Below are 22,907 nucleotides of genomic sequence, written 5' to 3' on the forward strand. Positions count from 1 at the left end.
ATCTGCAGCAACTGATACCCTTCACATGCCTGATCGTGTCTGATCTCAGAAGCTAAGCAGGGTCAGGCCTGGTTAGTACTTGGATGGGAGACCGCTTGGGAATACCAGGTGCTGTAGGCTTATACCATAGTCCTTCAAGACTGAAGGTTGCCAACCATTGGAAGTACCTGCACTATGATGAGAGAATTTCCACCATTCCCTTCCTTTATTTTTCTCTGGTTGCCCTGCTTGCCTTCTATTTCCTGTTAAATTCCTCTTTAATTAGGAGAATTTATAAAAATCAATTCTAAAGTTGAAACATAAACAATTTGCCACAACTTTCAATTCCATTGATTCATTTGCATCTCTTTCTCTCCCTCTTATATTACTAGTGCATAGAGGTGCATGGGTAAAACATTGCAAAAAAGCAACTTTGATGTCATCTTCTGTATGATTGCATCAAGATCCTGATTTGGCCAATGTTCTCTGATGAGTACAGGTCCTCATGCACATTGGTAACACACCACACAGAAGAATCTTGCTACAAGATTGCTTTTGGTTTCTTGCAGCATTTATCAATGCACAAATGCACCGTGGCAATGCAGGATGTCTGAAAAGACAGGAAGGAGCTGGAAGCTGTGGCAAACAGCATGCATAGTGCTTTTTACAAAATTCAGAAATTAAAAAATGAACCAACAGAGAATTCCCACTGTATTGGTTCCAGTTTTGAAACCTGACCAGGTAATCCAGGCAGCAATTTAGCTGAGAAGTTGGGGAGCATCTCTGTGCTTAATAACCAGCTTTTACTCCTCATGTCATTTCTGGGTAACACAACACATGGGCAGGCAGTTCAGGGTAGGTTTTCATCAGCGGGCCAACTATTAGGTGTTTCCAGGTCTGATGTGGCCACAGCTTGCTGCCCAGAGCTTTCAATAAATGTGTGACCAGCACAACAGTAACCCCATACTAACCTCTGTGGATGCGCTCAACACAATGTACCTTTGCTAGTGCAAATGCAGCTGGTGTGATTGTCTTCTAGGATAGGAAAGACTAGGGCAATAATTTGTTTTCATTGCCAGGAAGAAGAAAGAAGGGATGTGACATAGAAGGATGTCACTTCTTACCAAATATTTGACACCCAAAAGGTTGTCCAGCCATTCTGTGCAACAGCATTCATCATGGAAATGTAGTATGAATCCTTCTACCCTTGGAACTGTACCCTAATACCCTTCCTATGGATATTTTTTTTTCAACTCTTCTGGGGGACGTACAAAAACTCCATTCTGTTTCTCTTGCCGACTGTAGTCCCTGTGAGTCAAGGGACTCCAGAAGAACACTTGTGATATTTCTGTACATACTGCCAGCAGGCATAATACTGTGATTATGAATTACAATTAATTATTATTATTATTATTATTTTTATGCATTACCAAGAATGAATGACTGTGATGGACGGGTGGTTTGTTTTTTTGCTGTTTTGTTTTTTGAAAAAAAAAGGTTTTAATTTCCTTTTTGCTGTTGTCAATTTTTTAAAAGTAGAAACCTAAATTCTGTTCTATTCTGTTTTAAACCTGCAATAATCTCACCTTGATGATAAAAAAAAATGTTTTTCATATGACCTGCCATTACCCTTCACATCTCCCCCCTCATCTAGACCGGCTAGCATTTCTTAAATGCAAACTGAATGAAAAAATTCATTTTGTAATTTGGTTCTTAATTGTACCACCTTTTTTTTTTTACTTTACAACACCCTGCTATGAGATACCAAAGGGGGAAACTTTTGCTGGTTTCTTTGAATGTCACCCAAACTCACCAAGGATGACCAAGTGTAGAGTGAAACTACTTATAGCAAGGAAAATTTAAATTTCCCCCAGTCAAATGCAGGTGGGATAGTGTGAAAAGGGGGGAGGGAATTTAGGGCAATGCTAGAGATAAGTGGATTCTCCTCATTCTGTTCCTTTGTTTTGGAATTTACTCTGTTGTGTGTTCTACTACTTCTGAATTAGATAGGAGAATTTCCAGCATTAATTCTGGAACTGGCAAATGCCACAGCTTTTGGTTCTTAAGCATCTTCTTCCCAATGTTACCATTACAAAACCCTACTAAAACAGTATGGATAGATGCCTTGATAAAACAGTACTAGAAAGTCATCATGGTGTGTGATCATATGTATGATTGCATCAAATGAATGAACTGAGCTGGAAGCTGCAAAACTGCATCACTTTGTACAATATTTGGCAATTAACAAAACAAAGCGATAAGAGTATTCCTAATGTATCATTTCCACTTGGGGAACAACAATGGCTCATTCAGACTTCCAAAATCTAGGGGAAACTGTGGATGAGGATGAGGAGAATTTTGGAAGCGTCCCTAGATCTTCCCTGTGGAGTCACAGCCCTGCCTCTGCCTCCATTCACCACAGAGCAATTGCCAGAACAGTGACATGCTGAAACTCTGGGGCTGGTCTACTTAGAGGGCAGATCTTAATTGAAATGTAAAGATTCTTAGAGGTCAAAGTGAAAAGTGCTTCCAGTTTTATTAGATAAAGAGCAGAGGTGGGCTAGCTAGCTTCGTACTGGTTTGGAAGTTAACTGTTTTCAAATGCCAGAAAATAGCTCAGCTTCTTCCATGCTGATCCAAAATCCAGAACTTGCACCCTCCCTGAGTCCCAAGATACCAGCCTCCATGCCCATGCACCAAATGCCATAAAGACTGGAAGCTAGAGAAGAAGAGGACCAATCCGTCTGCCTTTATCTCCAGCACTTTGGCAGGTGCATGGCAGTGCACCAAGATGGCAGCCCCTGTGGCCCATGGGAGACTGACCTCCTACAGGAGAGTGCGAGGGAAGCTGGGAATTATTCTGCATTTCAGCTATGAATTCAATCTGGAGAAGACTTTTCAGACTCTATGTTTGTCCCAAGCTGCATATCCCACAGAATGCATATCCCAACTCAGCCAACTGAACTTGCATCTCTAAACAAAAACATCTTTTGGTTGTTGGGGCACACTGGGTGCAAGTCCTGGCTACTCTTCCACCTCCAAAAATAGAGCCACATGCCTGGTCTTTGCAGGGCCCTAAAATCAGCCTGGCCTGTGAATCGCCAGATGGTGATGCCACAAAGGCTCATTCAGTGGTCCATCCTCTTGGCCGATGCCATGTGGTATCCCCTGAACTATCAAGGCTGTTCCCTTGGCAACTTCTAGCCAATGGAGATCCATGTTCAGGGCATGGATTTCACATGGGAGCAAAGGGACAAACAGGACAAGTAGAAAGGGGTGTCTCTAACCCAGCCCGCAATTCATGAAATTATTTACATATAAATATATATATAAATATATATATATATTATATTAATGCAAATATGTATATTGTGAATAGTGATGAAGCCAGAGAGTTAAGGGAAATCAAAAGGAGAAAGCAAACATACACATATATGCTATAACTTTCAATTAAAAAAAACTAGTTTCATTTTTCATTTGTTTTAAAAAAAAAAAAATCTTGGGGTTTTTTTTTTGTCTTGTGTGGGGATGGGGGAGGGAATAATTCTTATCTTAATAGGGATATTTGTATTTTATTTTATTTTTTGCAGTCTCAGTTCTGCTTAGTCCGGTCTCATAGATGCACAACTTTTCATTCTAGACATTGTGCTGATGGTAAAGTCCTTCTTCTTCCCCTCCTCAATTTCTGTCCTTCCCCACAAAACCACAATCTTATTTGGATTCTGTATTTTTTTATAATAAAAATTCAAAAAAACAATGCACACTCTCTCCAGCTGGTTTCTTTGAGTGGAGTCCATTACGGTGACATTGGATTCAATGTCTTGGAACAAATCCTTGAGTAAGATGGCTGTGAAAATGAATCCCCCAATGAAATGAACTCTGCCAGCCTAGGAACAGAGAGGGGTTGGTTTAGAAATGCAGAGTGAGGATTTGAATCCATGTTTCTTCGGTTCTATCTTAACACTCTAAGCACTGTACCACACTGGCTCTCATTTTCAGCAGCACATATGGGTCTACCAACCCTGGTTGCCTCTGAGCAACCTAGTAGCTTGCCTAATAGCTTTTATTTAATGCATACAGGAAACATGCTTGTGTGCATGTGTATGTGGTGCTTAGTGTCTGCCAGGGCAGCACAGTGATGCTCAGTGGTGGAATACATGCAGATGGGCTCAGGTATTCCAAACTCCTACGGCATGTCTGCAGACCGTTTACGGCACACCAGTGTGCCATGGCACAGTGGTTGAAAAAGGCTGTGTTAGAGGGTCTGTGTGACTTGCATCTGTGTGAGTTGTCCAGCTATATTAAAACAGTAGGCTTCATAGTCAGGCCTTATCCTCCTCATGTTCATAACTGTATGTGAACAAGAAGCTGGCAAGCCATCACACTTATAGACAACAGAACAATGCCGGCCTATTCCTTTGCTGTAGTTAAGTGAAACTATCAGCCCAATTCTAGCCAACTTTTCAGCTTTGATGCAGCTGCAATGCAGCCTTGAGGTTCAGGGAACAAACATTTCCTTACCTTAAGGAGGCCTCCATGACTCCAGCTGGGAAAGGAACCTCTGACTGAGAGCAACCTTGGAATTTACTGCAAATCAGAAGAGACCGTTCTGGGCTGGGTGGACCACATGAAATGTAGGGGATAGTTCATTCAAGGGCTCACTGGTAAAGCATACACCCATGCATAAGGTCTTCCATCACTTTCAGTCAGAGGATTAGGAAGGGGGTTGGACTAGGTGACTTCTAAGAGCTCTTCCAACTATAATATGTTGTGATTCTGATGGGGAAGTTCTCTTTCCTTTGACCCTGTGGAGAGCTTCTGCCAGTCAAAGCAGACTATGATGGTCTGGAGTGTGTTCTCACTGACAAGCATGTTTTCATCAGCAAGAACATGAAACAATTGGCCTGGAGCAGGCCAAAGACTGCCCAGTAGGTCTAGATGGACAAATGGCCTGACTTCATATATTTTGGTGAGGTCCCACCACTCAGTGGTAGAGCAAATGTTTTGCACATAGAAGGTCTTAGATTCAATGGCTGCCACCCCCAGGTTGGGCTGGGTGGAGATGTTACCAATCAGTGGCAGCAGTGCTCCTATCTGTGGCGAGTATTTCGCTTCCCCCCCAAGAGTCTTTCAGAATGGCAGTATAGTATAATATCACTTAGAGCAGGGGTCCCAAACCCTGGCCCGGGGGCCATTCGGGGCCCTTGGGGACCCCCAACCTGGCCCCCGAGGAGCCCCCAGTCTCCAGTGAGCCTCTGACCCTCTGGAGGCTTGCCGAAGCCTGTGCTGGTCCAATGTGACTACTCTCAGTGCACAGGCTGACTGTTTGACATCTTGCTCGAACTGCAGGCCGAGGGCTCTGTCCCCTGCTTACTATTTCAGCCTGTGAAGAAGCAGTGGCAGCAAAGGAAAGACCAGCCTTGCTTTGCACAAGGTCTTTTATAGGCCTTGAGCTATCACAAGACCTTCATTCATTCATATAAGTTCAATCTCTAATAAATTCATTTATGTAAATTTATTCAAATTTTAAATGTAAATTAATTTTTGCCCTGGACCCCAACACAGTGTCAGAGAGATGATGTGGCCCTCCTGCCAATAAGTGTAGACACCCTGACTTAGAGAAAGAGAGTGAGAGGTGTGTGTGTGTTTGTGTGGGTTGCATCCGTCAGCCATTAGGACAGGGGTGTCAAACATAAGACCCGCAGGTTGGATGCCAACGTTGGGAGCTCTTTATCCAGCTCTCGGGCTCTTTCAGCACCACCATCAGCTGCTCTCAGCTGTTGAGCTGTGCTCAACAAGGATAGCCCACATGGTAATTGAGCTCTCCCATATATTGAAATATGATCAAGATTTGCAGATTTTCTCTTCTGCTATTTGCAGTTCATTAGTTCCTGAGTGAAAAAGTGCTTATTACTGGGCATGACTTGCTTAATGACCTCACTTCTGGCCCTCATCAGGCATCATGAATACTATTTGGCCCACTGTGTGAAAAGAGTTTGACACCCCTGCATTAAAAGGAGCATTATAAGCCCCCAACACACATACAGATGATTCCATCTCCCACCTCCCCAAAGTAGCTGGAATAGCAAGATGTGTGAACCCAGGAAATTGCCTTCAGGCTAGTGACTCAGTGTTTCTGAGCAGTGCTTATATTTCTGTACCCAATATATATGTACCCTGTATTTCTGTAGGCAAAATACCATGAAGGGGAGAAGGACACCTTGCTGACAGTGAACAAATTCTGATGGACAGATTGTTTTTTCTTTTAAGTTTTAATTTCCTTCTTTTAAAAAAATCACTGAAAATAGAAATGAATGCTTTCCAAAAACTCCAATCATCATGTTGTTACAAGCCTATTTTTGTTCCAACCTGCCCACCGTGGCCTTCCACACCTTCCCTGTTCTTTGTCCCTAGACCAAGTAAAAATGCCTCCAAAAAGGTGCTTTGGGGTGCATTTGAAATGTTGTACTCATGGGAATTTCAAGGGAACAAAACATCCACTTTCAAATGTAGCAAAAACAGGTTGTTCGGGTCAGCTTCAATCCCAAATTCTCTGTTCTCTGTCTTTTTTGTTGTTTTAAATAATATTCATTACAGCAAGCCAGATGCATGATCAGTATTTGCAGAGAAAATAATTTCCATCCTTTGGTAACTAATATAAGTTTAGTTAAAAGATCAGGTTCCACTCATGTGAGCTTTAATAGGGAAGACTAGCCTAGTACCTTAGACTGCAATCCTATACAGCAGTGGATCCCAACCTAGGGTACATGTACCCCCAGTGGTACTAGCCAGGATCTTTAGGTGTACTTGAAAAAGAATTGAAAAATGATGGGAAAATGCCTTGCGGGGATAGCAAGTAGGAAGGAAGGCAGTTAGCTGGCTGTGAATGTGTGCAAAAAGCATGTTAGCCAATTAAGCCAGCAAAGCAGGAAGGCAAGCAGCTAACTGGCTGCAAAAATCCCACCAACTACTACTTTTTTAGTAATCAATTAATGTATTATCAGATATGGATCAGTGGTCAAAAACTGGCACAGTAAAAAGCTGAAACATGAAAAGTGATAAATTGCCAAGAATTTCTCAGGACATGTCTAACACTTTGGTGCAAAACAGTGAAAAGGCACAACCTTCAGTTCTTAAAACAGATAAAAAGAGAAAATACAGCAATAAATACATGAAGTATGGGTTTTTGTATATAGGAGACGAGGACTGTCTTAAACCCCAGTGTGTGGGGTTGCATGAAGCTTTTACTCTTGTGGCATTTACAGAACATGTCAGCTATACAGGTTGAGCCTACTTATCTGCAGATTTTATAGCCACTGATCTAGCTCAATGCGGGTCCCCTGGAGCCAGATACAGCCCAAGCCACTGGAGGCTCTTCTGAGGCCCATAGAGACTGCACGTGGCCTTTATGGGCCTCGGAATTGCCTCCAGAGGTCCTAGGACACTTCCAGTTCCACTCCAGCACTTTCAGCACCAGTCAAAATCCAGAAGTGCTGTTTTAGGACCTCTGGAGGCCATTCTGAGGCTTGTAAAGGCTGCGGTAGCGTTCGGAGGTCAGGTGAGCTCCATAAACAGTAGATTTCGTTTTTGGTAGCTGCAGGGGGTCTGGGAATGGGACCCCTGTGGATAAACAGGCTCCACCTGTACAAACAAGGATATTGAGATGGTGGAGAGGGTTTTCTCTTCACAAAAAATAAATATTGAAATAAGCTGAACACAGTTCCTGATTTAAGATTGTATTTTACATCAGTTGAACCTGATTTCAAAAAACTAGGAGCCTCAAAACAAGCTCAGAGGTCACACTGAAATCGTTGTGTATAAAATATTTGTTGCGTCTTTTATAAAAATTATTGCATTGGTTTTTAATCTCATTATTGGGCCATTTATGTACAGTCACAACATATAAATTTGAAATAACCACAAATATAGTAATTACAAACATGTTGCTAATATGAGGGGTACAATTTATGAAGATGGGCTTCCAAGGGGTATGTAAGTGAAAACAGGTTGGGAACCATTGCTATACAGTATACACACCTTCCTGAGAATAAACTTCACTGAATACAAGGAGACTTACTTCCAAGTCAACATGCAAAGGCTTGTGCTGTTAATGCATTCACCATTGTGAGTGAGTCTGCCTTACAACCCAATCCTGAGCTGCCCGGGGCGCACAGCTGCAGCGGCGTTGAGAACACCTCCCACCGCATCCTGTGCACCTCAGCCTGGCGCAGGCGGCGCCTCAGGAGAAGCGGACTTTCGTCCCCTTCTCGCAGGTAAAGGAAGCAGCCCCGCAATGGGGCTGCTCATTTTATTGCCAACCGTAAGGTCAAGGTGTTTGTGTAGGGCACCAAATGCCTTGGATTTGGTGGAGCTCCATGGGACCCGCCTCCCTCCCTCCCCCTGGCACGCCTTCCTCCTGCCCTTTCTCTGTCTCCTGCCTCCCTGTCACACCTCCTCCCTGTCCTCTCTCTGCCCTCCACCTGCCTCCCCGCTCCCCGGAATGCCCCCTCCCCGCCCCTGCTTACCGTGCCACTGCTTGGCAGTCCATGAGACTACCGAGCAGTGGAGGATGGGCTACCCCAGCGCCAGCCAGTGCTGGGCTAGCACGGGTGCTGGCCTGGCAGTAAGCTTCGCAGACGTACCTTACAGCATGTTTGCAACAGTGCACTCCGGCACAAAGCCGGAGTGCTGAGCTCAGGATTGGGCTTTAAAGCTTACTGTGGTGGCCAATGGTAACTGACCTTTACATAGTAATTGTTACTCACTACACCTCTTCAACTCCTGAGCTCTTAGAACTCACTTTTTTTCTTGTTCTCAAGGCCCATGCACAGAGCCGGCCTGCCCATAAGGGTCACTGACTAACAGCCCAATCCTGAGCTGCCCGGAGCATGGAGCTGTCATGGTGCCAAAATTGGCTGCTTGTGGTATCCGGCCCATCCCAGGCAGCCACTGCCAGCTCCTCTGGAGAAGGGGACTTTTGTCCCCTACCCCCAAGTAGCCCCACAATGGGGTTACCCAATTATGCAGTGTCTCTTGAGTCACCACAGAATCAAGGAGTCTCATGTTGGGCCACAAAGCCAGACACGGGGCTCCGGATCCGGTGGATCTGAGCTTCACCAGCTCTGCCCCCTCTCACGCCGCTCCCTCCCTCCAGCACACCTCCTCTCCCCACCTTCCCCACTGTGGAATGCCTCCCGCCCGCCTCCCCCATCCCCCCATTCACCTTTCCACTGTCCAGCGGTTCGGGCAAGCACCAGGCAGTGGACCACCAGCCTTGCACTGACCCTGGCCCAGTGTGGGCTCGAGCTGGGCCAGCTTTTGCACTCGGCCACCGCTAACCCTCACCAACATGATTTAGAGCATGTTTTCGACAGTCCGCACCAGCAGCAAGTCAGCACTCTGAGCTCAGGATTGGGCTCTGAGGCGGTCTACATGGGCAGCAGTTTGGCTGGGGAAATCACTTCCAGCTGACCACCTCAGCTGCTTGATCTCCTCATGCTCCTTGGTTTTGAAAAGGAAAAGGGGACTGGAGTGGAAAAGGAAGCAGGGAGAAGAGGAGAGTGGTGGGCTAGTAGAGCATAAGCCCAACATTTCCCTTCCCCTCCACCCCCCTTTTCCAATCCAGGGAGTGAGAGGAGAAGCAGTGGAGGCAAGAGGGAGGGTGGTGGTGTGTCCCCCACCCCACCCCCATCACTCAGCTGCTTCAGGCAACCACCTCAGTTGGCCTCTTGGATTGGCTGGACCTGCCTACAAGAGAGGTAGATGCTGAGTCCGGGTTCCTGGAATAATCCCCTTTCCCAGCAGGAGCATCAGCTTCTAAAAGTGACCACTGGAAAGTGTGCGGTAACATGGACTGTGCCACCAGGCAGGGGCTAGAGTTCAGTCCTAGGTCATCTAGGAGCCTCTGGGGTTCTGCTCAGGAGGGAGGCAGATGTGGAGGACGTACAGTACAGACACTGCCTCTTGAGGCTAGCACTCTGTGCCTCTGATACAGTGGACTCTCATCCATGAAAGCTTACACAGAAATAAATGTGCTCCTTTTTAAGATGCCACAAGGCGCTTTGTTGTTTTTAGTGAAAGATTGTCCATTTCTTGAAAACAGCTTACACAAACTGTCTTTCCTTTCTCTGGATCAAATCTAGTTTTAAAATGGTATAGTAATCATCCTCCTGAAGCATCCCTGAGCCTCCCGCTCTGTCACAATCCCACAACAGGAAAAAAAAATTAAATAAAAATTAAACTCAAGTGGTTTAGGGAAATGGATTGTGTTAGAATTTGGCAGAGTTGAAGATCCGGACTGCAGCAAGCAGCTCTTTTGTCAGCCAATTCTCTCCCTGTGGAATTCTTATTTTCCCTTGGAAAAAAATAGAAGATGTAAAGAAGCTGAGTTCTCAATTTACTCTTTTTTTTTCTTCCCAAGCTTTTAAAAAAATGTTTGGGTGTGCACGCATGACCTGTGTTAATTTGCAACATTTGAATGCTGAGATTTCAGCCTAATTAGCAGAATGAAAACAATGCACCGTTCATTAGTGTGGCATAATATGGCTGATTTGGGTCTCTGAAGTTTGGACACGAGGATTAATTTTTTTTCCTTAATGAGGGCCGCTTGCATGCCAAGTGTCGGACAGAATCATCAGTAAAAACACAAAGTGCCTGTCTTGCAGGGAGGGAGCCAATTCTAATGGCAAGTCACAACTATGGCCGCAGTGCAAGAGATGCTGCAGAAGGGGATTGTAGTGAAATGACTCTCAGTTTCACAGGAAATCTTTGTATATTTCTTATTTCTTTGGGGAAATTCCAATTCCTGTTCCTATTTATTTATGCTCTCGTGCTAGTTGGATTCATGCTGGTTGGACTAAATTCTGAGAAATCCTTACAACCCAGCACAAATTACTTTTGCTGCGGAAAGCTGCTCAGCCTTTTGTTAGTCTGTGGTTTTGTACAGGAAGGAAAGGTGCTTGGGGATGCAATACTAAGCACTTACTAGTGAGTAAGTCCCATGAAACACATTGGAACTTATTTCCAAGAAAAATGTAGACAGTGGTTCTCAAACCTTTTAGCACTGGGACCCACTTTTTAGAATGACAACCTATGGAGACCCACTAGAACAGTGTTTCTCAAACTGTGGGTTGGGACCCACTAGCTGGGTCGCAAGCCAATTTCAGATGGGTCCCCATTCAATTTCAGTATCTTATTTTTAATATATTAGGCTTGATGCTACCATGGCATGTGACTGCATTTGGAGAAATGTTACAGTCCTGGACTTTTAACAAGCTACTCTGTATATTCATTTAACAATGAAAATAAATGGGACTTACTCCTGGGCAAGTGTGGGTAGGATTGCAGCCTAGGATTGTTAAAAATTTTCCTGCTTGATGATGTCACTTCTAGTCATGACATCACTTCCAGTGGGTCCTGACAGTTTCTTATTCTAAAAAGTGGGTCCCGGTGCTAAATGTGTGAGAACCACTGCACTAGAAGTGACGTTATTAACCTGAATGTGATGTCATGGCCAGAAGTGATATCATCGATTTAGGCTTCAAACCTAAGCCTCAGTTAACCAAAGATCCTACTACTCAGCACTTTCATGCTGTTATTTTGCATAGCTTGGAATTCAAACATTCCAGCTTGGAAGTCAAAACAGAACACAAACTTGGACCCTTCTCCAACCGCACAGCCCTCCCCCCTTTCCAGCATCCATCTTCCCACCTATTCAGGGCAAAGCAGCATGCCTGTCTCCCACCAACGGCCCTGTAGCCTGTATTTTCAGCTCTGTATTTTCAATGTCTGCTGACCTGGGTGCTACGCGACCCATCTGAAATTTGCTTGCAACCCACCTAGTGGGTCCCAACCCACAGTTTGAGAAACGGTGAGAGATGATTGCACTGAGAGGGGCCGTAGCTCAGTTACACAGGACTGCTTTGTATGCAGAAGGCCCCAGGTTCATCCCACAGCATCTCCACGTAGGCCTGGGAAGAAACCTTATCTGACATCTTGGGAGAGCTGCTGAAAGTCAGCACCAAGAATAATAAGCTAAATCTGAGGTATTCAACCTGTGTGTCCTGGCTCCCTAGGGAGGCATGACTGGCTGCCAGGGGCATCATGAAGCATCTGCAGGAGAGAGATGGCAGTAGCTGCAGGACCTAGTAGTAGTAGAGTAGAGTAGCTGCGCTACTCTGCTCTGCTCAGCTGCACCTGCCGCCTCCCGACTTGTTGCTTTTCTTCAGCTGTGAATGAGGTGGGTGGGACAGTGTGAAACATGGTGGGGGGTAGGCATCTTGGGGAGAAAGGTGGCCGTAGCTGCGCTGCTCAGCTGCACATGCTGCCTCCCTACTTGCTGCATTTCTGTGAACAAGGTGGGGAGGGCGTGTGAAACATAGTGGGGGAAGGTGGGAGAGAAGGCTGGCTGGGCATCGGCAGAGGTGCTGCATCTCATCAGCAAAGGGTGCTCTCCTGGCAGGCTTCAAACTGGAAGAGTAAGTACTCCACTTGGGGAGCCAAGCCTGCTCTTAGTGTCCAAATGCCCCAGCCTGCATTCCTCCGAATTGCCTGGGGGGAATAGGGGTGGCATCTGCATGTTGGGGTGTATATGTGTGTGAGCAGCCCCCATCTACTTTGGGCTGAATTGTAATCTTGCTGGGTGTGGCTGTAATCCTGTCCACACTTTCCTGGGAGTTAGCCCCATTGACTCAAATGGGACTTACTTCTGAGTAGACCTACCTAGGCTTGGGGTCTGTGTCAGCTTAACCACGGATCCTCAACATTCTCTTTTTCCTCCCCCTTCAAAAAAGAGAAATAAGCCACTCTTGATGGCTTTGTCTCCAAAAATTGATTCAAAAATAAAAATACCCATTCCTTTTCAGCCACCTCCCCTTTTCCTCCTGCCTCCTGGGGGGTACTTCCCATGTTGTTGTTGGTGTTGTTAACAGTATTTATATACCACTTTTCAACAAAAAGTTCCCAAAGCGGTTTACAGAAAAAAATCAAATCACTAATGGTTCCCTGTCCCAAAAGGGCTCACAGTCTAAAAAGATGCAACACCAGCAGCCAGCCACTAGAAAAGACACTGCTGGGGGGAGGTGGGCCATTTACTCTCCCCCTGCTAAATAAAAGAGGAGCACCCACTTGAAAAAGTGCCTCTTACCAGTTAGCAGAGGTTAACTGTTGTAACAGCTAAATGTTGGCTGCTATTGTAAGACAAAAGGCACAATCCTAGCTAGGTCTACTCAGAAGTAAGTCCTATTGTGTTCAATGGGACTTACTCCCAGGAAAGTGAGGTTAGGATTGCAGCCAAACAGTCTCTTGGTCTCAGTTTGTGATTAGCAAATACACACAAAACAAAGTCTTCCCCTCCCCCGGCAAATTCATCACTTCCCCCCTCCCTTTCCAAAACCCTCCAGGTGTGCTGCTAACAAACTCGGGGCACAATCCTAACCAGGTCTACTCAGAAGTAAGTCCTATTTTGTTCAGTGGGGCTTACTCTCAGGTAAGTGTGGTTAGGACTGCAACCTCAGAGTGCTGGCAGTTGTTGTTTTTTTTCTTTGTTTGTTTCTAGTTTATAATTATAACACCTTCATCCCCATTTTGGGGGTAACTGAAGTGAGGTGATGGAGCCTCGGGCTGGAAAAGTTTGGGAACCACTGAGCCACTGTCAGACTCCATTTGACAACAGTTGACCTTCATGTACAAGTCCCATAAACATCCAAGGAAAGAAGCAGAGACCCAGAAGATTCCAGAAATAAACCCTATTGGAAACCCATGGAAATTAGAGAGCTGTTACTATTATTTTTGCCTTTTGAAGTGTCTCAATAAATCCTTGCTAGCGTGAGTTGCAATTGCTGTCATTCTTCAGGATTCAGTCCCCTCCAAAGTTCAGGACAAAGTCCTGCCCCAAAACTCCTCCTCCCCACCCTTCCCACCCCCGACTCCTGCATCGGCAGAGCTTGGCCAACGCAAACTTACCCTACTGGGCCCAGATCCACAACTCCTTGCGCTAGCCTTCCCAACTCTGAAGTTGGCACAAACATGCCTTAAGGCATGTTTGCGACACCCCCAGGTTGGCAAAAGTGAGTTGTGCCAGCCTAACCAGGGGGTTAGGATTGCGCCCTGATTGTTCCAAGAGCCAATGAGGTGTTATTATGACACAGCAGGGAACCAATAAAATGTTATATGAGTCATGTGAATGTCAGCAAATTGGCCACTTTTTCGGTTTATTTTGTTACTGATTTTTTGGGTGACCTGTATTATTATAAAAATAAGTTTTGGGGGGTTACACCAATCCTCATGAGGCCTCTGCATTTTGGGTATGGGAGGAGGTCCATCATGGGGGCGATGCAATGAGCTTTTGTAAACACCTCTGCCCTGTGTCCCTGTTTTTACTGGTGACATTGGGAGCTCAGGAGTGGAGCACCTGCTTTGTATGCAGGATGTCCCAAGTTCAAATTCCTGGCAGCATCTCCAGGGGTTGGAAAGACCTCAGTATGAAATCCTGAAGTCCTGCAGCCAGTCTGTGAAGATAATAGTGAGCCAGATGGAGCAAGGAGGGTGGGGTGCTGCATAGAACTGAGACAGCATAGAAGACAAGAAGCAGGACAAGAAAGAAAAAGACAGTTATGTCAGTCCTGAACCTCCGTTGAAGCTCAGCTTCTAAGAGGGACAAATGTGCCTCGGTTTTAATTCATTAAGATGGCATAAAAAGCTCATTTTGCAGCCACTTCTTCACCTCCTGAAGCCAACACCTGGCAAATTGGAGCACTCCCCCCCTGCCAGAGTTTTAACTCCTATTCAGGTAATTCTTTCTTGTCCCCTCCCCATTTATGATGATTAAAATTTTGGGATTACCAGCCAAAGAAAGCCGGGATTAAACTCTTTGCACAGCGGAAAGGAGAGCTTAGCCTGTCACGAGAGTCAGTGGATGATGGAGTGGCATAACACAGGCATAAACGTGGTCGACGCTGAAACATGAAAAGAGCTATTGTCTCGTCAAAGGGATGATCCGGATTGGGAAGAACATGAGTAGCTTCCCCAAATAAAATAAAATAAATAAATAAAACAAAGCAGCTCGTTCTCGAAGGCTGGAAATGGCTGCCAAGTCAGAAGGGCTAAGAATTGGTGAAAGAAGCTCATCAAAAAAGGAAGAACAAGCCATAGGTAAGGACATGAGAGTTGCCCAGCTGGGTTGGATTCCATCTGGATCCAATATCTGCAAGCATGTTCCCAAGGGGGTAGACTGCTTCTGACTGGGGAGGTTAACTTTTATAATTGTAGTTCTTTGTATGCTTATCTTCCAGGCACCTCTGGGAAGCCCTTAAGTAAGGGATTAAGGCGGTAGCTTCCCCGTTGTCTCCTCCCATAATTTTGTTCTTGGAGGTAGGCTACTTTTGAAAATTGAAATGACCCTGTCTGGTCCAGCACCCCCTAAAAGAGTTTCTAAGTTCCTTTGTTTACCAGAAAACCCAACATTCCACAGAGGAATATATTGTATGCACATACAGTATATTTAACATATTTGTGACATGCTTACAATGCCTTATTGCAGTTTCAACAAACACTGCCCAACTACCCCCAGACAAAATGCTACATGCTACAAGAGGCCCTCCTCTATTTACTGTGGGCACAATCCTAACCAGATCTACTCAGAAGTCAGTCCTATTTTGTTCAATGGGGTTTACTCTTAGGAAAGTGTGGTTAGGTTTGCAGCCTGTATTTCTATTTTTATTTCTCACTTCCCCTGGGGACAGCTCTACACAATGACATAGCATCATTCCATGGATTTCTGGGATATAACAATGGTGGCTGCTGGGAAGTGTGCCACAGCTGGCAAGGTCACCCCTTTCAGCCCTGCCCCCTGAAAATTTGCTGAAATACCCCCCCCCTTTTCACCACTTGGGACTGGTGCAGGAGAATTGCAGGAGCAGGATTTCAGTTTTATGGTTTACCAGAGTCGGCCCAAGACCTTCTGATGCCTGAGGTGGCATGCCAAATGTTACTTCTCTTACCCAATGACGTGCCAGCCTCTGTTCTCCCTACTCTCCAGTGTTCTAGCTCAGCACTCACCTCTCCTCCATATTTCCTCTTCCTGTCTGTTCCCCTCTTCCTTTTGCAATCCAGGGAATGAAAAGAGAAGGAGCAGCAGTGGAGGCCCATAGGTGGACAGAAATGGGCATCCCCCCCCACTAATCTGCTGCCTGAGGCATCTGCTTCAGTTGGCCTCATGGATGGGCCAGCTCTGATCAGAGTGGTGTGGGAGGTTATGTCAACTGTGGCTCCCAAGATTGCTTCTAAATGAAGCAAACACACCTTGTAGCCCCAAACTCAAAAGAACATGTGAACCTAGGCTGCAGAGCCAGCACCAGGTTTAAGGAGGTCCTTGGCAAACTGCTCTCCACGGGCCCCTTTCTACATGGGTGGGTCCCAGAAAGGAGTAAGCAGGGCTTAAATTAAGGTCTGCTGGCATGTCTTCACTTTAAGTATATTTTAAGCAATTTTGAAACAGTTTCATTGCCACAAACATTTCCACAGTATTCCTGTTTTGGCTCAACCAAATGGTACACAAATTGTCCCATACAAGCAGGGCCTCTGAGAGGGGGGTGCAGGAGGTACATTGTACCTGGGTCTGGGGTCAAGAACAGAGACCAGGAATCAAATTCACATTTGAAGGGAGAAAGGGAAAGGCCCTGTCGTACACTTGGTCTCACTCCCAGGGTTTTGGGGTGCTCAGAGTTGTTGGTTCTGAACCCTAGAGCCCTCAAAGATCCCTGTCCGGTAGTACTGCCACCACCCTGTAAGAGCCAGTGCCTCAGTCCAGGGACACCGAGACCCTCTAGGCTTAACTATATCCCTTGTAGGCACTGAGCACTTTCTTTACTTAAAGTCTCAGTCCTCAAGTTACTAGTCCACAAAGAGGATTTTTGGTAGCTTGCTGAACGGCTAGGCAGGATTCTGAACCTTTGTCCCCAACAGACAATGAACCAACATGGTAAAAAGATTTTTACTTTATTAAGTACATAGGGTTACAAAAAGTTACAAAAGGCAGCAAATGCTTAGAGGCATAAAAACTTCTAGGAAACATATCAGCATAAAATAATAAAGCTAACTGGCTATCTCTATTACTTCCTAACGCTCACCTGGGTCAGCTTCTTTTGTAGATCCTCAGTTACCTATGGGCCACATGGTCCTGGCGGGGCAGGATGTGTACCCACCACCTATCTCACCAAGAGACAAAGACCAAAGACCAAGACAAAGAAGAAAGACACCCCTTTGGGCTTTGTTTTTTATACTTCACAGGCTACCAGGATGGGGTGACTCATTTTAAACTGTCCAATCAGAAACCCTTGAGGTCAGAATCTTCTCGAAGTGGGGCTGGATGCTAGTCCTCCTAGTTCTCTCCCTCCCCACTGGAGACTCCTGGGCGCCTCTCTGGCTACTGAGGTGCTACATTTATCGCCTTCCATGAATTGTAAATTCCTTGCAGCCAGGATGCAAGCCACTTCTATGTTACTGGGTTACTTTGGTTCAGGCTTTGCAATGCTACTAGGCCTGAACTGCACATATTCATGACAGGCCCCCCAAAGAAACTTTGTACCCCCTGATAAAATTCCTCTCAGTGGCTCTGCATACAAGCATCTTCCAGAAGCCATTGCCTCTGGAATGGTCTCCTCAGAGTCACAGCACTGCAGACAGCCAGCCTCCTCCAGTCCCCTCTCATCATTTTTGTACCCCGTCTGAGGCTAGTTCATATCTGTGTTGTCTTTACATTCTCCAGGACAGTGCGTATTTTCCATTTTTGCACATGAGTGTGTGTTTTCTTTCTCACGGAGGGACGGGGAAACGGTTTCTCCCTTCAGAGCTGTCGGTTCGTGGCCTTCCTATTGAAGCAAAACTCAGCCTGGAGGTTTCCCACCTGTCTTTAATAAAGCAAAATTGAAAATCCCGAACAGCCTAATCAATCACAGGGGGAGCTTCTTCGGTTCTCTCCCATCCAGCTTCTGCTTTCATTTGCGAGCGCTCTATGGTTGTGTTTAGGAAAGGGGGAAGCAGACAGGCAAGAAGGGGATGCAATTTATCTGAAACACCTTCTAAATTCCCCCTTCCTGCCCCAAAGCCTGGACATGAGTTCTCGCCAACATTTCACAGATGAAAACAGGGAAATGTCTATCACACGCCTATTTTGATCCTAGGAAGCTGCCTGGTAGTGTCAGACTGACTGTCCATTGAGCTCAGTATGGTCTGCACTGATTGGTAGCAGCTCTCCAACTTAGCCAAGGGGCTTATTTGAAGGGCTGTACTCTGGGCAACTGGGAGGGAACCCCTTGAGGTAAGACAGAAGGGGCTGACTTTTGCCCCGTACCTCTTTTTTCCCTGGGGACAGTGCTTCAAATAAGCTCCCCGCATGAAGCACCAGAGAAACTTCCCTATGACTAGGGGCTTGTGTTAAGAGCTGTCCCCTAGAAAACTGGAGTTGGGGGAGAGGCCATCCTTGCAGGTGACGCTTGGGTAAAGCGGCTCCCCACAGGGCATAGGTATTGTCCCATTCCTCCTTTGAACTTTTCACCTTTGCTTTGCGGGGAGGGGGTGCTTCTTTGGACCTCAGACTGGGTTGGGTAAAGGACAGAATTAGTTCTGATTCAAGTGGGGCAATAATCAGTTCATTTTTGAGTTCCAGAACCACCTTTCAGAGCGCGATACCATAGTCTTTCGAGACTGAAGGTTGCCAACTAATAACAACTTTGAGTCTACAGGGCTGGTCCCTTCCTGGGTCCTCTTCAAAAGCAAATCGACAAGGAGCTCCACCTCTGCTCATCCACTCACCTGATCTGCTCTGCTGAAAACACAAAGGAGAATAGAGTGGAAGAGGAAATGCAGAAGATTAGAAGTGGGCTAGAGTGTCAAAGGCACCCTGCTTCCTAATCCTCCACACTTCCTCTTCTTCCCTCTTCCTTGTAACACAAGGAGGCACAGCAGTGGAGGCCATAGCTGTCACACTGCCAGCACTGGAAGCTGTATTTTGGACACCAACTTAGGGGTCAGAAGGTCTTGTGCAAGCCCTGTGAGTCTGTCTGAGGCAAGCTCTAGAAAGCACACTCATTTCTAGTAGAAAAAAAGCATACTGTGTTGTACCTCTTCCCGTCTCGCTCATTATCTGACAACCAGACTGGTTCAAACTGCCTTTTGTTGCCGCTGGCCCTCTGCTTTGTCCATTTCTCCCAGCATAGCTGACAAGAACTGGAAGCAGCTTGGAGCAGACAAAGATGGCCAAAGCCAAGCAAGGGTGACACCCTTCCCTGAGGTGTCACCCTTGCTCAGTATCGGTCGGCTTTGGCCGCTCCAAGTCTGCCCACTCAACGGAGTTGCTTCTTCTTTAAAGAAGACTCAGAGCATGTGTGGCCACGTTGCAGCCACGTGGCACCCCCCAGTACCCAGAGCATACCACAGCCTGCTTGCTACGCGACTGCCTCTGCTCCTCACCTGCCCACACCTGAGCCAGACAATTCCACTGAGGCCTGGTTCTGGACTGAGATCAAGGTCAAAAACACGGTATCAAGTAATACATTTGGAACTCCAAAATCCGGAGAGAAATTTGCATAAGAAGACCTAGGGAAGCACCCCAAGAGTGAATAGGTGAGGGAACTTCCAATGGATGGGGACTGTGGAATTGAGAGGTAGAGAGCAGAGGAGGCAGGAAGGCCAAAGAAGCAGGGCTGAGATTCCCGTATTGATTGAAACACTCAGCAGACAGATCTGTGGCTGCTAGTCGCTAATTTTTCCCCCCTAAACGTACAATAAGAAGTATGTAACTAGGTAATCTAATTGTTCTAGGACCACAAGGGAACACAGGGCGGGGGAGAAGGGGAATGATGGTGGCAGTGGTGGGAGGTAATTGACTCTTCCTGATGCAAGACTCCCGTCTCATTAACTGCCCTGTCTGAGGCCCATTGCTAATTGCTGCAATTATTTTTCCGCTGACCAGCTGTTAGACATTTATCCCGGGTTGTCTTGTTTCCTTTATCTATGATTGAAAATCAATAGGGAAGAAAATTGCAAAATACATATTGGGGAGGGGCTGGGAAGAGAGGGGAAGGAAAGCAAACTGTTGCTGACTCTGCGGAGGAGTTGATAGGGCCGGCGCATCCATGAGACCAACTGAAGCTGTTGCCTCAGGCAGCAAATTGGTGGGGGGGGCACCCATCTCTGTCTGCCTACTTGCCTCCACTGCTCTTCCTTCCACCCCTTGGATTGGAAAAGGGGGGCAGAGAGAAAGAGAAAGTGTGGAGGAGGGGACAGTGCTGAGCCTTGGGGAGTGGGAGGAACAGAGGCTGGCACGTCTTTGGGTATCGGAGGCAGGATTTGATATGCTGCCTCAGGCATCAGGAGGTCTTGGGCCAGTCCTGCTGGTTGATAATGCCTAGTTAGCTCATACATGAGTGATTTGAATGTAATGCTTCCTCTATCATTTTTGGTGGTGCTTTATTAATGCCCATGTTCATATTGTTAATGTAGACTAGGAAAGAAAAAGGCAACAAGACACGGAAGTAACAGAGAGCTGAGACATACTGCGCATGCCCCATACTAAGTTTGGGAAATTTTTAAACAACGGAGGAGTCCTAACACAATTAGGAAATGAATGCTTGTAGTCTGTCACAGCTTTCAAGTCATTTGCAAGTCATTCCCCCATGGTAATGATGTGCATAATAACATTGATAAAACACTACAAAAAAAGCCATCTTGGTTAGGTTGTCTGTATGCTTGAATGATGATCCTTTTTGTACAGTTTTTTTTAATGTACATGTGCTCCTGAGAGTTGGTAAAACATCAGACAACAGCGATTTTGGCGCAAGCGCACTTATGATAGCATAAAGACTACTTTTTTGTAGTGCTTTATCAATGTACTTGTGTACAAGGAGAATTGTTAAAATTAATTCCAGAACTGCAGCACATGCAACATGCTTCAGCTTTCAGTTCATTTGCATCTCTCCTCCCTTTCTGCTATCATTGTGTATACATACCTACATACCTACATACATACAATGCTGCAAAAAATGAATCTTAATGTGATTTGTGTGTATTCTTGCATCAATATTCCTTTTGAGCTGTGTTTTTATTGATGCCTGCATCCCTTTCTAAGCACTGGTCAAGAACCAGACGGGAAAAAAAACAACTTGGGGCAGTCATACATACAATCACATCAAGATGGCTTTTTTTTTTTTTTTTTTTTTTGTGGCACCATTTTATCAATGCACATGTTAAAAGAACAAGACACAAATGACCTGAAGGAACATAAAGGCTCAACACCAGTGGTTCCCAAACTGTGAAACGTGGCTCCCTGGGGACCTGCAGAAACCAGCCAGGGGAGCTGCAGAATTTTTGTGTAAACCTGCTGCCCTACACAATATATAGGGCAGCTGTAATATACAGATTGTAATATACAGATTGCAGCTGTAATGGGGAGCCGCAGCCAATGGCCCAGTAGGTCAAGGGAGCCACCAGTTGAAAAAGTTGGGAACCACTGCTCTACACTGCTATATCCAACAACATCAAAATTGCTTTTTTGTAGTGTGTTACCAATGCATGTGTGTGCTTCAATAAGGTAGATGAGTGGAAAGGACATGACTGAAAGCTGTGGTAAGTTATGCAAACACACTGCTCTGTTCAAAATTTGGAAATAACAAAAGAAACAAAGGATGTTACTTAATGCACCATTTCTCTTTTGGAAGCAAGACCAGATAATTCAATCTCCAAAAACCAGAGAGAATTTTGGAGGAGAATTTCAGAAGAATTGTCAATATACCCTGGACTCTTTTAAGCACAGGCAGCACAATCCTAACTTGCACTGGGATAGGGAGGCTGGCAGACCTGCCCTGCATCCAGCGTGAGTTTCGGGCTGTAAGTGGCTCAGTCTGGGGCAAGGGGAAATGCTTCCCCTTACCCTGGGGAGAGCCACAGCAGCTCCAAAGGGTCTACCTCAAGAGGTGGCACAGATCCGAGCAGCCTAGAGCTGCGCTGCTCGGGAATGGGGTCAGGATCCGGTACAAGTGTTGGGTCCTGTCCCCACCCCCTACTCTCCCACCACCCACCCACAGGTCTGCCTACCATCTACCCTCCCCTGCCCCAAAACGCCTCCTCTCCGCCCTTCCCACACCCCTCTAGACCCCTGTGCAGGCCAAGCTTGGCCGGCACAAACCTACCTTTTGTAAGCACAGCGGAGGCTGGATGCAGCCTCCTTGGACTGGTGCATGTCCCTACACCAGCCCAGCCAACACCCAAGGAGGTGCAAATGTGCTTTATGGCACATTGCGCCCTCCCCGGCCGGCGCAAGAGACGTGAGACGGCCGAATGCACTGTTAGGATTGTGCTCTTAAGGTTTCATAGACAAAGCTCGCATTTTGCTTAAGAGGTTTTTCTTTCTCCCCAATCAAGTCCTGATGAGATCAGTGGGGTGGGTGGGGGAAGATCTTTTTCTCTTTGCCCACTCCCAAACAGCTCATGGCATCAATGAATCTTTCCCTCTGTAGTGAGATAAATAGATGTTTGATATTCAATCAGTCGTGTAGCGGCGTGTAGAGGGGCACAATGGTCTTTTGCTGGCTGGGAAGTTAAAAAACAAACGGGAAGGGATGGGAGAGAGGGAGAAGCAAAAGGCCATGAATTAGCATATGTTCATAGCAGAAATAGAGGGCAAGGAAGACAGCAGGGAGTGGATGAGATGCTGTCCATGACCGAGGAGGACAGTTTATTATCACGTTTGTGATGGTGGGACTGACATGCTGGACCCCAGCATTAATTTGCTCGCAAAGCATAGAGGAACTTCGAGCAGACTATTGCACCTTTGTCTCAGGAATGTGATGAATAGCCACAGGGCTTTTTTAATGCCCAATGTGAATATGACAGTGACAGAGAAATGTTCCAAATTTTTTTTAAAAATGGATTTT

The 22,907-nt window shown here is 46.0% G+C and overlaps 1 pseudogene; it reads left to right on the top strand.

Annotated features, from left to right (window-relative positions):
* Positions 1-120, top strand: LOC136659575 (5S ribosomal RNA; annotated as a pseudogene).
* Positions 121-22,907: the final 22,787 nt, after the last annotated feature.

This window comes from Tiliqua scincoides, chromosome 8 (assembly GCF_035046505.1).
Source record: "Tiliqua scincoides isolate rTilSci1 chromosome 8, rTilSci1.hap2, whole genome shotgun sequence".
NCBI lineage: Eukaryota > Metazoa > Chordata > Lepidosauria > Squamata > Scincidae > Tiliqua > Tiliqua scincoides.